The sequence below is a fragment of the Muntiacus reevesi genome, chromosome 2 (genome assembly GCF_963930625.1).
Source record: "Muntiacus reevesi chromosome 2, mMunRee1.1, whole genome shotgun sequence".
In the NCBI taxonomy this organism is placed as follows: domain Eukaryota; kingdom Metazoa; phylum Chordata; class Mammalia; order Artiodactyla; family Cervidae; genus Muntiacus; species Muntiacus reevesi.
In genome coordinates this window covers 29,985,539-29,996,731 of record NC_089250.1, presented here as the reverse complement: position 1 = coordinate 29,996,731, position 11,193 = coordinate 29,985,539, and the positions used below count along the sequence as shown (strand labels likewise).

Sequence of the window (11,193 nt, the reverse complement as noted above, 5' to 3'; positions counted from 1 at the left end):
ACCAGGGATTGAACCCACGTTCCCTGCATTGCAAGGCAGATTCTTAACCACTGGATCAACAGGTCCTGTCACAGCCTTTGTTTACTCTGTTATTGCCCTTGAAAATCACAACAGCCACTTCTGTTCACTGCACTCTGTACTTAACCAAATCGAAAATTGCGGACTGGGTTAAAGACTCGTCTCTTTGGCATTTGTACACTGATTGCCCTGTGTTTAGGTGAGTGAATGAGGTGCTGTTTCCCTGTCCTTTGCTAGAGTCTGGCAACCATTTCCTCCTGGGGCCTACAACAGCATTTGAAATCAGAATGACTCACTGCCTAAAAATAAGCTTAAGCACAGCCGAAAAAAATATGTGAAAATCATATTCTCCTAAGAGTAAGCCCTATGCAAGCATTTATTTCTATTAGACAAATTCTAGTATTTATGGGAATTTACCAAATCCTGTATACTCTAAATCTTTCTTGTATAAAAACAAAGAAGAATATTGCATTGATAGGCTGTTATCTCAGTTTTAAAGGAAGTAAGAAATTGATTAGCAAGGCACTATGAATGGAAACTGATATTTAGTGTCTATAAAGTGAAGGTCATGGGGCTTCCCTGGTAGCTCAGTTGGTAAAGAATCTGCCTGCAATGCAGGAGACCCAGGTTTGATTCCTGGTTGGGGAAGATCCCCTGGAGAAGGAAATGGCAACCCACTCCAGTATTCTTGCCTGGAAAATCCCATGGACAGAGGAGCCTGGCAGGCTACGATCAATGGGGTCCCAAAGAGTCGGACATGATTTAGCGACTAAACCACCAAGGTCGTAAAGGTCGTAACACCCTTTATTTACTGTTCTTAACATCAGGGTTCCTGGCAGAGAAACTGAAACAAATTACAGCAAATAATATTACAAATGCCATTGGATTTCCCTGGTGGCTCAGATGGTAAAGCGTCTGTCTGCCTACAATGCGGGAGACCCGGGTTCGATCCCTGGGTTGGGAAGATCCTCTGGAGAAGGAAATGGCAACCCATTCCAGCATTCTTGCCTGGAAAATCCTATGGATGGAGGAGCCTGGTAGGCTACAGCCCATGGGGTCGCAAAGAGTTGAGACACAACTGAGCAACTTCACTTTCAATGCCATTTACATGGATTAGGATGAAGAAGACTTCTCTGACTCTTTGTTTGTTTGTTTGTTTAAAAAAGCAAAGTTTACTATAAAAATATTGAATACAGTTTCCTGTGCTATACAGTAGGCCCCTGTTGGTTGTCTATTTTATATTTGGTGGTGTGAATATTAATCCCAAGCTCCTAATTTATCACTCTCCCCTTACCCACTATCCCTTTTAGTAACCATATAACTGGTTTCCGTGTTTGAGGTCTATTTCAGATTTATAAATAAGTTCATGTGTATCACTATTTCAGATTCCACAGATAAGTGATATGGTATTTGTCTGACTTATTTCACTCAATATGATAGCCTCAGTTTGGTTCAGTTCAGTCGTGTATGACTCTTTGCAACCCCATGAATCGCAGCACACCAGGCCTCCCTGTCCGTTCTCTGACTCTTAAATCAACAATTTACTGAGACTTTGGTGTGCTTCTGTTTGGAGGAACTTCATAGACTGCCTAATCTGGATTTCAAGATAACTCATTAGTTAACAACTGAAGAGAAAGGGGATGAGAGCCTCTGCCTTTCGGGGAGATGAGACACCAAACTCTGAGTTGGCATCATCTCCACTGTATGAAATCAGAACTGTACAATTTTCATTTCTTAGCAAAAAGAATATGATTTAATGAATTCATCCTCAAGGTTAATGTAATGCTTAGAAAGCACAGTGTGCATTTTCATAATTTTAATATCTGTAGAAAAAAGTCACCTTTTTAAAATGGAAGTTGATAGGAGGCAGAAAATGGATATATAAGACATTTAAAGGAATGGTTTGTAGAGAAGAAGCTTTGTGAGGATATTGATGGGTCTGGCTCATCACTCATCTTTTGCCTCTAAATATAGAGGAACAAGGATAAAAAATTATGTCAGCCTTTTCTTTATATACCTAGGAAATAAATAATAGCAGAGTTAAATATTAAGTGCTGTAAGAAAGAAAACCCTCTGACCTAGAATTATGTATTCAATGAAATTAATTCTTTAAAAGTGAAAGAGAAAAAATACTTTCTCAAACAAATAAAAATGAACAGAATTCATTACCAATAGACTTGCCTTGCAGGAAATGTTAAATGAAATTCTTTATTGTGAAGAAAAATAAAACAAATCATAAAGTCTGATGTACATAAAGAAAGGAAGTACATTAGAGAAAGAATAAATGAAGATAATCTTTTTTTAATTTTTAGCATCTTTGATTGCTGAAGATAAATGGCAGTTTGTTCAAAATAATAATAGCAATGATGTGTTGAATGATTGTAACTTATAAATAAGTGCAATAAATGCCAGCAATGGGGTAAAGGACAGGAGAGAGAAACTAAGATACTCTTTTTTAAGTTGCCTATACTACACATGAATCATAGTGTTATTTGAAAGTGTACTTCAGCCAGTTTTAAATGTATGTTGAGACTTCAGGGCAATAGCTAACATTTTCTTAAAGAAATATAATTGATATGCTAAGAAAAGAAAGTAAATGGAATCTTATAAAATGTTTCATTAAAAACAAAGAAGTCAGAAAAGAGTAGAAGGTAAAATATAAACAATGAACAAATACAATAAATAGAAAAGTTGCAAATAACATAGATGATAATCAACCATATCAATAATCACTTGAAACTACAAAACGAAACCAAAAAAGAACATGGAGAAAATCTATTTATTTTTAAAAAATTTTTATTGGGGTATAGTTACTTCATAATGCTGTGTTAGTCTCTGAAGTACAGCAAAGTGAATCAGCTATATATATATACATATATAAAAATATACATAAATATATATATTTGTCCTCGCTTTTTTGGATTTTCTTCGCATTAAGGTCACCACAGAGTACTGAGCAGAGTTCGCTGTGCTATACAGTAGACTCTCATTAGTTATCTCTTGTATACATAGTAATGTATATATGCCAGTCCCAATCTCCCAATTCATCTCATCTTCCATTTCCCTGCTTGGTGTTCATGTTTGTTCTATACATCTGTATCTCCTTTCCTGCTCTGCAAATAGGTTCATCTGTGCCATTTCCTCAGTTCCACATATATGCATTAATATACAATATTTGCTTTTCTCTTTTTGACTTGCTTCAGTCTGTATGACAGCCTCTGGGTGCATCCATGTCTCAGCAAATGGCACAATTTTGTTCCTTTTAATGACTGAGTAATATTCCATTGTGTATGCGTACCACATCTTCTTTATCCATTCCTTGCTGAGTGAAATACTGTTCTGAAAGGTTGTATACCGTGTGATCAACTCTACGAATTCTTGAAAATTCAAAACTATCAAAAGCATAAAAAGATCACTGGTTGCCAGACATTTGAGTAGAGGGAGTCTTGATGAATGGTTGGATTGCAGGGCATTTTTAAGACAGCAAAACTATCCTGTATGATACTGTCATGGTGGGTATATGATAGACATTTGTCAAGACCCATAGAATGGTGTGACACAAATATCAAATTTGATTTATTAATTATAAAAAATGCTCTACACTTAAAACAGTGTTCAAGACACTAACAGTAGGGAAAACTGCTTGTGGACATGAGGCGGTAGGCCAGGTGTGTATACCAGATCCCTTTGTATTTTCTGTACAGTTTTTCTATAATCCTAAAGCTTCTCTGAATAATATAGCCTTTATGCTAAAAGAAAATTCAGTCCCATGACTAGTAGCATGACTGGTTGAACAGTTTCCTTGGTATAACTTTGAAGTTTAAGAAACAGTGATCAATTAATAGCATTTGTTGAGTTACATGTTATCTGTCATCTGATATGCTAACCTCTTGAAAGAATTAACAGCAGCCCTTAATGATGTCTGACTTATAGCAAAAAGAAAGTTGGGAATAAGATTCTGGCTCAAATACTATTTCCTGCATTATCCCAGCCTTAAAGCTATGTGCCAATATGATTAATCACTTCACTAATTAGATCTTAAAAATTTTTCATGATTGCATTTAGTGAGAAATTTGGGAACTTACGTATGAGTATTATATACATTTCGTGATCTGATAGTAGCACTGAAAAAAGTTAAAGTTAAAAAGAAAAGCTATTATTAATCTACAAGGAAGTGCTACCGTGCCAGTAACAATGTACTGACTTGCTGGCACACCCAAACATCCAACCTGTTCACTTCTCAAAATAGTAAAAATATTCACACACAGCTGTCAGCATAAACAATACTGTGCCCTCTGTATCACAGAAAGAATGTTTATAAAAGCTAAAACACATGCATGGCTGTCTGTCTCTACACAGGTTTAAAAGTTATCATTTGTGCAAGAATCTGCTGTGTACAGAATGTTTGGGAAACTTGAAATGAAAATATACAGCTAAAGGATTGCAGTTGAAACAAAAAATCTGAGATGTTACCTCACTGAAATTAATTGGATTTAAAAATGTTTGGTATGACTTGAGGGAACTTTTTAAGGTGACAGAAATGTTCTGTGTCTTGATAGTGGTGGTGGTTACACAGATGTATACATCTGTCAAAACACATCAAGCCATACATTTAGTTGGATGCATTTTATTGCATTTAAAGCATATCTCAATAAAGTTACTTTGTAAAATACTTTTTAAAAATGTGTGATATGACTTTACCAATACATCATATCATATAGATAATCTCTACCTGTCATAAACATATTTATTAATATAACATGGACTCCTTGGAAGTTAGCAGTCACAAATCATACACTTATTATCTCTGATAAATCACAGGGCTATTTAGGAATTGGTAGAGTAAACGAGGTATTCCCTCATACCAGTCAGAATCACCATCATCAAAAAATATCTACAACAATAAATGCTAAAGAGGATATGGATAAAAGAGAATACTCTTGCACTGTTGGTGGGAAAGTAAATTGACAGAGCAACTATGGAAGACAGTATGGAGATTCCTTCAAAAACTACCATCTGACCCAGTAATCCCACTACTAGACATACACATTGAGAAAACCATTAAAGACATATACCCCAATGTTCACTGCAGCACAATTTACAATAGCCAGGATGTGGAAGCACCCTAGAGGTCCATCAACAGAGGAATGGATAAAGAAGATGTGGTACATATATACAGTGAAAGGTTCAGTTCAGTCTCTCAGCTGTGTCTGACTCTTTACGACCCCATGGATTGCAGCACACCAGGCTTCCCTGTCCATCACCAACTCTCAGAGCTTGCTCACACTCATGTCCATCAAGTCGGTGATGCCATCCAACCATCTCATCTTCTCTCGTCCCCTCTCCTTCAGACGTCAATCTTTCCCAGCATCAGGATCTTTTCCAGTGAGTCAGTTCTTCCCATCAGGTGGCCAAAGTATTGGAGTTTCAGCTTTAGCATCAATCCTTCCAATGAATATTTAGGACTGATTTCCTTTAGGATTGACTGATTTTCCAGCTTGTGTTTCATCCAGCCTGAATTAAATATTACTCAGCTATAAAAAGGACCAAATTTGAGTCAGTTGAAATGAGGTGGATGAATCTAGAGCCTGTTATACAGAGTGAAGTCAGAAAGAGAAAAATGAGTATCTTATATTAGTGTAAACATATGGAATCTAGAAAAATGATATGATGGACCTATTTGCAAGGCAGGAACAAAGACACAGACATAGAGAACAGACTTGTGGATACACATGGGACTTGAGAAATGGGATGTATTACGAGATTAGGATTGACATATGTACACTATCATGTGTAAAATAGGTCACTAGTGGGAACCTGCCGTATAGCACAGGGAGCTCAGCTCAGTGCTCCTGTGATGTCTTAGAGGAGTGGCGTGGGGAAGCTGGGATGGAGGGAAGGTAAAGAGGGAGGGGACGTATGTATCCTTATGACTGACACCAGGGAAGTCTCACCTTGTACAGCAGGAACTAACACAACATTGTAAAATGATTTGTAAAACAATCCACTAAAAAGAGTTGGTGGAGTAAAGAGACTATTTTTAACCATCAGCAAATATAGATATTGGCTTCATTCACATCTATCTTCAACTTGCACTGTTGTGGGAATGTAAATTGATAATGGATTTATCAATAATGGATAATGTCAGTAATGGATAATGTCCATTGTAAAGGATAATGTCAAATGACTTAACCAAGTCAGTTTAACTTTCTGAGGCTCAATATATTTATCCTTAAAGTAAAAATAATTATACTTATTGTAATAATCAAATGAAATACTAAATGGAATATGAATGAATGTTATTAAATATGTAAGTTCAGTTCAGTTGCTCAGTTGTGTCCGACTCTTTGCGACCCCATCAACCATAGCACACCAGGCCTCCCTGTCCATCACCAGCTCCCAGAATTTACCCAAACTCATGTCCATTGAGTTGGTGATGCCATCTAACCATCTTATCCTCTGTTGTCCCCTTCTCCTCCTGCCCTCAATCTTTCCCAGCATCAGAGTCTTTTCAAATGAGTCAGCTCTTTGCATCAGGTGACCAAAATATTGGAGTTTCAGCTTCAACATCAGTCCTTCCAATGAACACTCAGGACTGATTTCCTTCAGGATGGACTGGTTGGATCTCCTTACATTCCAAGGGACTCTCAAGAGCCTTCTCCAACACCACAGTTCATAAGCATCAGTTTTTTTGTGCTCAGCTTTCTTTGTAGCCCAACTCTCACATCCATACATGACCACTAGAAAAACCGTAGCCTTGACTAGACGAACCTTTGTTGACAAAGTAATGTCTCTGCTTTTTAATATGCTGTCTAGGTTGGTCATAACTATCCTTCCAAGGAGTAAGCGTCTTTTAATTTCATGGCTGCAATCACCATATAAGAATGGCTGGTAATAAATGAATCTATTTTATTTATTTAAATTAATTTTATTGGAGTGCAGTTGCTTTACAGTGTTGTGTTTCTGCTGTCTAGCAAGGTGAATCAGCTCTATGGATACTTACATCCCTCTCTAGGCGTTTCCATCATTCAGGTCACCATGGAGCGTTGAGTAGCGTTCCCTGCGCTATGCAGTGTGTTCTCACCAGTTATCTACTTTACACATAGTGACAGCGTCGTGTGTATGTCAATCCCTGTCTCCAGACTCCCTCACCCTCCTTCCCCCATGCATCCATACCTTTGTTTTCAACATCTGTATCTCTGTTTCTACTTTGCAAACAGGTTCATCTGTACTATTTTTCTGGATTCCACATGTATGTGTTAATCCATTTTCTTTTCTATTGATGACTACATAGGGCAATTTTAATAGTAGCATTTTTATGAAACAATGATTTTCGAGGGAAAGAGGGAATGATGAATAGGTGGACTACAAAGAGATTTTTAGGACAGTGAGACTCTTCTGTGTGATACTGTGATGACATTTGTTAAAACCCTTGTGACCATAAACAAAGAATAAACCCTAATGCAGACTATGGACTTTAGTTCATATGGATCTGTCAATGTTGGTATATCAGTAGTAACTAATGTACTAGACTAAAGCAAGATGTTAGTAACAGGAGACATGGTATTAAGGAAGGAGTTTTATGGGAACTTTTCACTCTCTGTACGCTATTTCTGCAAGCCCAAAACTGCTCTAAAAATTGCACCCACTTAAAAACTTTAATTCCTAACTACTTAAAAAGAATGAGAACATAAAGTGAATGGAAAGGAAGAATAAGGGTGGTGTGAAAGGAAGAGAGACGAGCAGGGTATGCCACTGGATGACAGCTCCAAACCAAAGGAGTGAACCATGGGGCAAATAGAGAAAAAGGAAGGGAGGCAGTCAGATATTAAAGAGGAGAGTGTGTGTGGCGGGGGAGCATCAGAGAGAAGCAGGGAGGAAGGAAGAGCCAGAGCCGGGTGTGGTGCCCCTTGGATGTCTCACTTAGTTTGGCGTATGGTTTAAGAGTGTGACCGGCATTTGCCTTAAGCTCCATTCTCTCCGTAATTAAGGAGGGGGATTCAAATATGGATCCACCTGCCCTAGAAGGCATTTGGGGACTTTCCAATGGATTCACTGGTGGTTGTTTTTCAGTAGCTAAGTCGTGTGTATGTGTGTGTGTGTGTGTGTGTGTGTGTGTGTGTGTGCACTCAATCATATCTGACTCTTTGTGACACCTTGGACTCTAGCCTGCCAGGCTCCTCTGGAATTTCCCAGGCAAGAATGCTGGAGTGGGTTGTCATTTCTTACTCCAGCGGATCCTCCCGACCCAGGGATCAAACCTGCGTCTCTTGCATCTCCTCCTTTGGTCGGCAGATTCTTTACCACCACGCCACTTGAAATGCCAACATCACATGGGTTCTCTTTTTCTGCATTCTCTTTTATGGCAATTCTTCTCACAGTCCATCCTGTAATTTCTTTGATGCAGTTCCTGGGAATGTTATTTTTTAAAAAAAGCAAACAACAAAACAAGCCAGGAGTCAAATAAAAAGAAAATTCAAGATAGTGTTTTGGGGAATCTGATTTAATGATTGATCAAATCACCATAAAATCACAGAGCTTCTAGTTCTCCTTTTTCACATATATTTCTATTAAAAACATTAGAAGTGGAGTATTCTGTCATTCTTGGGAGTTGAAATATGAAAGTAAATATTTTGTGGTATGTAGGGGGAATGCTGGCAATTTTTGCTTAATGACCTCATCTCCTCCAAGCCCTCTTCCAAAAGGATATGTTGCTTTTTGAACAGAGGTATATTCAAGTTTGGGGGCTTGAAATTTATAATATTTTGGAGCCTGCAATATGAAAAAGAATAAAAAATTATTATCAGAAAATTATGTGCATAAGTGACTATTTAGAGTAAGAAAAGAAATCCCCAACAAATCACATTTGTTTCAAATTTGAAAATGCTGACAAATGCCAGAAATATCATGATTCAGGAAAATAACATTGAATGAACTACCTGGGTAAAAAAAAAATCCCTCCTTTTTCCCTTTTATTTTGCTGGCATATATTTTGATCATTTCTTCTTCTAATAGTTGGGTAACATCATTTTTATGGACAAAATAAGAAGATAATTTCTTTCCTCTAGCATGATTGATGGAAAACTTTTTTCTTGGTATTGACAACATAAAACACTTTCCATCAGTTTTACAACCATTATTGGTCATATCTGGTGACGACTGGGATTATTGTCAACTATGAGACGTTTCTTGCTTATATGAACTGTGAGATTTGCAAGAATTTTGAGCTTCTTGTTTCTCCTGCACTGCCCACAAATTTCCTGCAGCAAGCTTCATCAGACAAGTTCACATCGTGGCAGTGTAAGTTCACATCATGTCATAACGTGGGGAACATTTCTGTGTTAGGACAGCTAAAGGAATAAGTATACATGTGTTACTACCTGACAGTGAATCATGTAAAAATATCCCATCAAACCCAAAGTAAATGTGTCTTCAACTCCCCTTTTCTTTAGTCATCTTCTCCAGAAAGCCTAACTGAACGATGTAGGAAGGGAAGTCAGAGTGAAAAGAAGCAGTTAATTAGGGCTACACTGTTTCAGTGTTATGTTTTATAAAAATGTAATGACCATGTGAACATGTTGCTTGGCCCCTCCCAGATTTGGCCTTGGAAAAGCTTTGTGTCATCCTTGATGTTCCAGCTTTTTCTTTTTTTGATAAACAAGAGTTGTCATAGTAGTAGTTAATGGAGAGAATAAGAGAAGAAACTAGATCAAGTATGAAAGGAGGTTACTAAATGGAATTCACATGTAAAGTTAATTTTCTCTTAAATTGATGTGTGTTACTATGTTGTTGGGCTTCCCTGGTGGCTCAGACGGTCAAGAATCTGCCTGCAATGCAGCAGAACTGGATTTCATCCCTGGGTTGGGAAGATCCCCTGGAGAAAGGAATGGCAACCCACTCCAGTATTCTTGCCTGGAGAATTCCATAGATAGAGGACCCTGGCAGGCTATAGTCCATGGAGTCACAAAAAGTCAGATACAACTGAGCAGTTAGTAGTTGTACTTTCACTATATTGTTAGTCTTTATACTTGACACACAGGCTATGAGCAGTGTTTGTCTATTCAATATTTAATAAAGTATTTACATAAAAACCTTAAATAATTAAAACTATATGATCTGTGGACATAAGCTCATTGGATGAAATGCAGTAATCTCCAAATATATATTTAAAAAATTTTCACCCCAAAGCCTTGCTCTTATAATTTTTTGTTTTGCTTTGTTTTGTTTTAGAAGATAGCTTTTTTAAAAGTTAAATGAATTTGTAATTTGTTTAATGTTTTAGTAGTGATTTTGGGATTCAAGTTCTATTATATAGTGGTACAACAGTGGAAACTTACATTTGCTCTTCATAATTTATCAGTGTATTTCTTTTAGTTTAGTACATGTTCAACCTTTCACATGTTTTTCCATGAGGCTGTTATTTTGGGGGTATAAAATACATTTTATATTTGTTAGATCAAATATAAAATATATACATCTAAATATATATATATATATATAAAATATATATATAGTTGTTAGATCAAATTTTAATTATATTTCCAGATGATCCACATATAGTTTATTAATTTTATTTTTATTGAAGTTGATTTAAAACATTGTGTTTGTTTCAGGTGTACGGATGTTTCAGTTTCTTTTATTAACAGGATATTTGCTTAAGAAAGAGGCAAATGCCAAGCCAAAACAAAGAAAGTTAGAAAAACATTACCAATAAGACATAATGAACACTAAGAATGACTTGTTTTTCACATATGTAAGCATAAGCAATTTTTAAAAGCTCATTTCCATTTCCACATCTTGGTATTAGCAGGAAAGAAATGAACCTTTAAATATCTGAAGCAGATTAGTGATGATGATTCCCTTAAAACTTCCTTGACTGTGTTCAGGGAATACCAAATTTTTCAACTTACACTGAATAAAAACGATGGATAAAATTTTACTTGCTTTCTTTGGAATCCATGTATGTTATTCAAAAAGATTTAAAAACTGTTTTCTCAAACCCAATAAACAATTGTACAAGACCAAAAAGCTAGACAGAAAAAGAATTGTACCATACAAAAAGCTGTACCAGAGTACAATTTTCTAAGCGCAATTATCAACTTAATTCATTTCACAAAGTGTTTAATATAATCTACTTCCTCACAAAAAAGTGCAAATATATTCTAAATGATCAAT

The 11,193-nt window shown here is 36.5% G+C and overlaps 1 non-coding gene across 1 annotated transcript; it reads left to right on the top strand.

Moving 5' to 3' along the window:
• The first annotated feature begins 594 nt into the window (after positions 1-594).
• TRNAC-GCA (transfer RNA cysteine (anticodon GCA)) lies at positions 595-666 on the top strand. Its single transcript has one exon. It is a non-coding gene; the product is annotated as a tRNA-Cys (tRNA).
• The last annotated feature ends 10,527 nt before the right edge of the window (positions 667-11,193 follow it).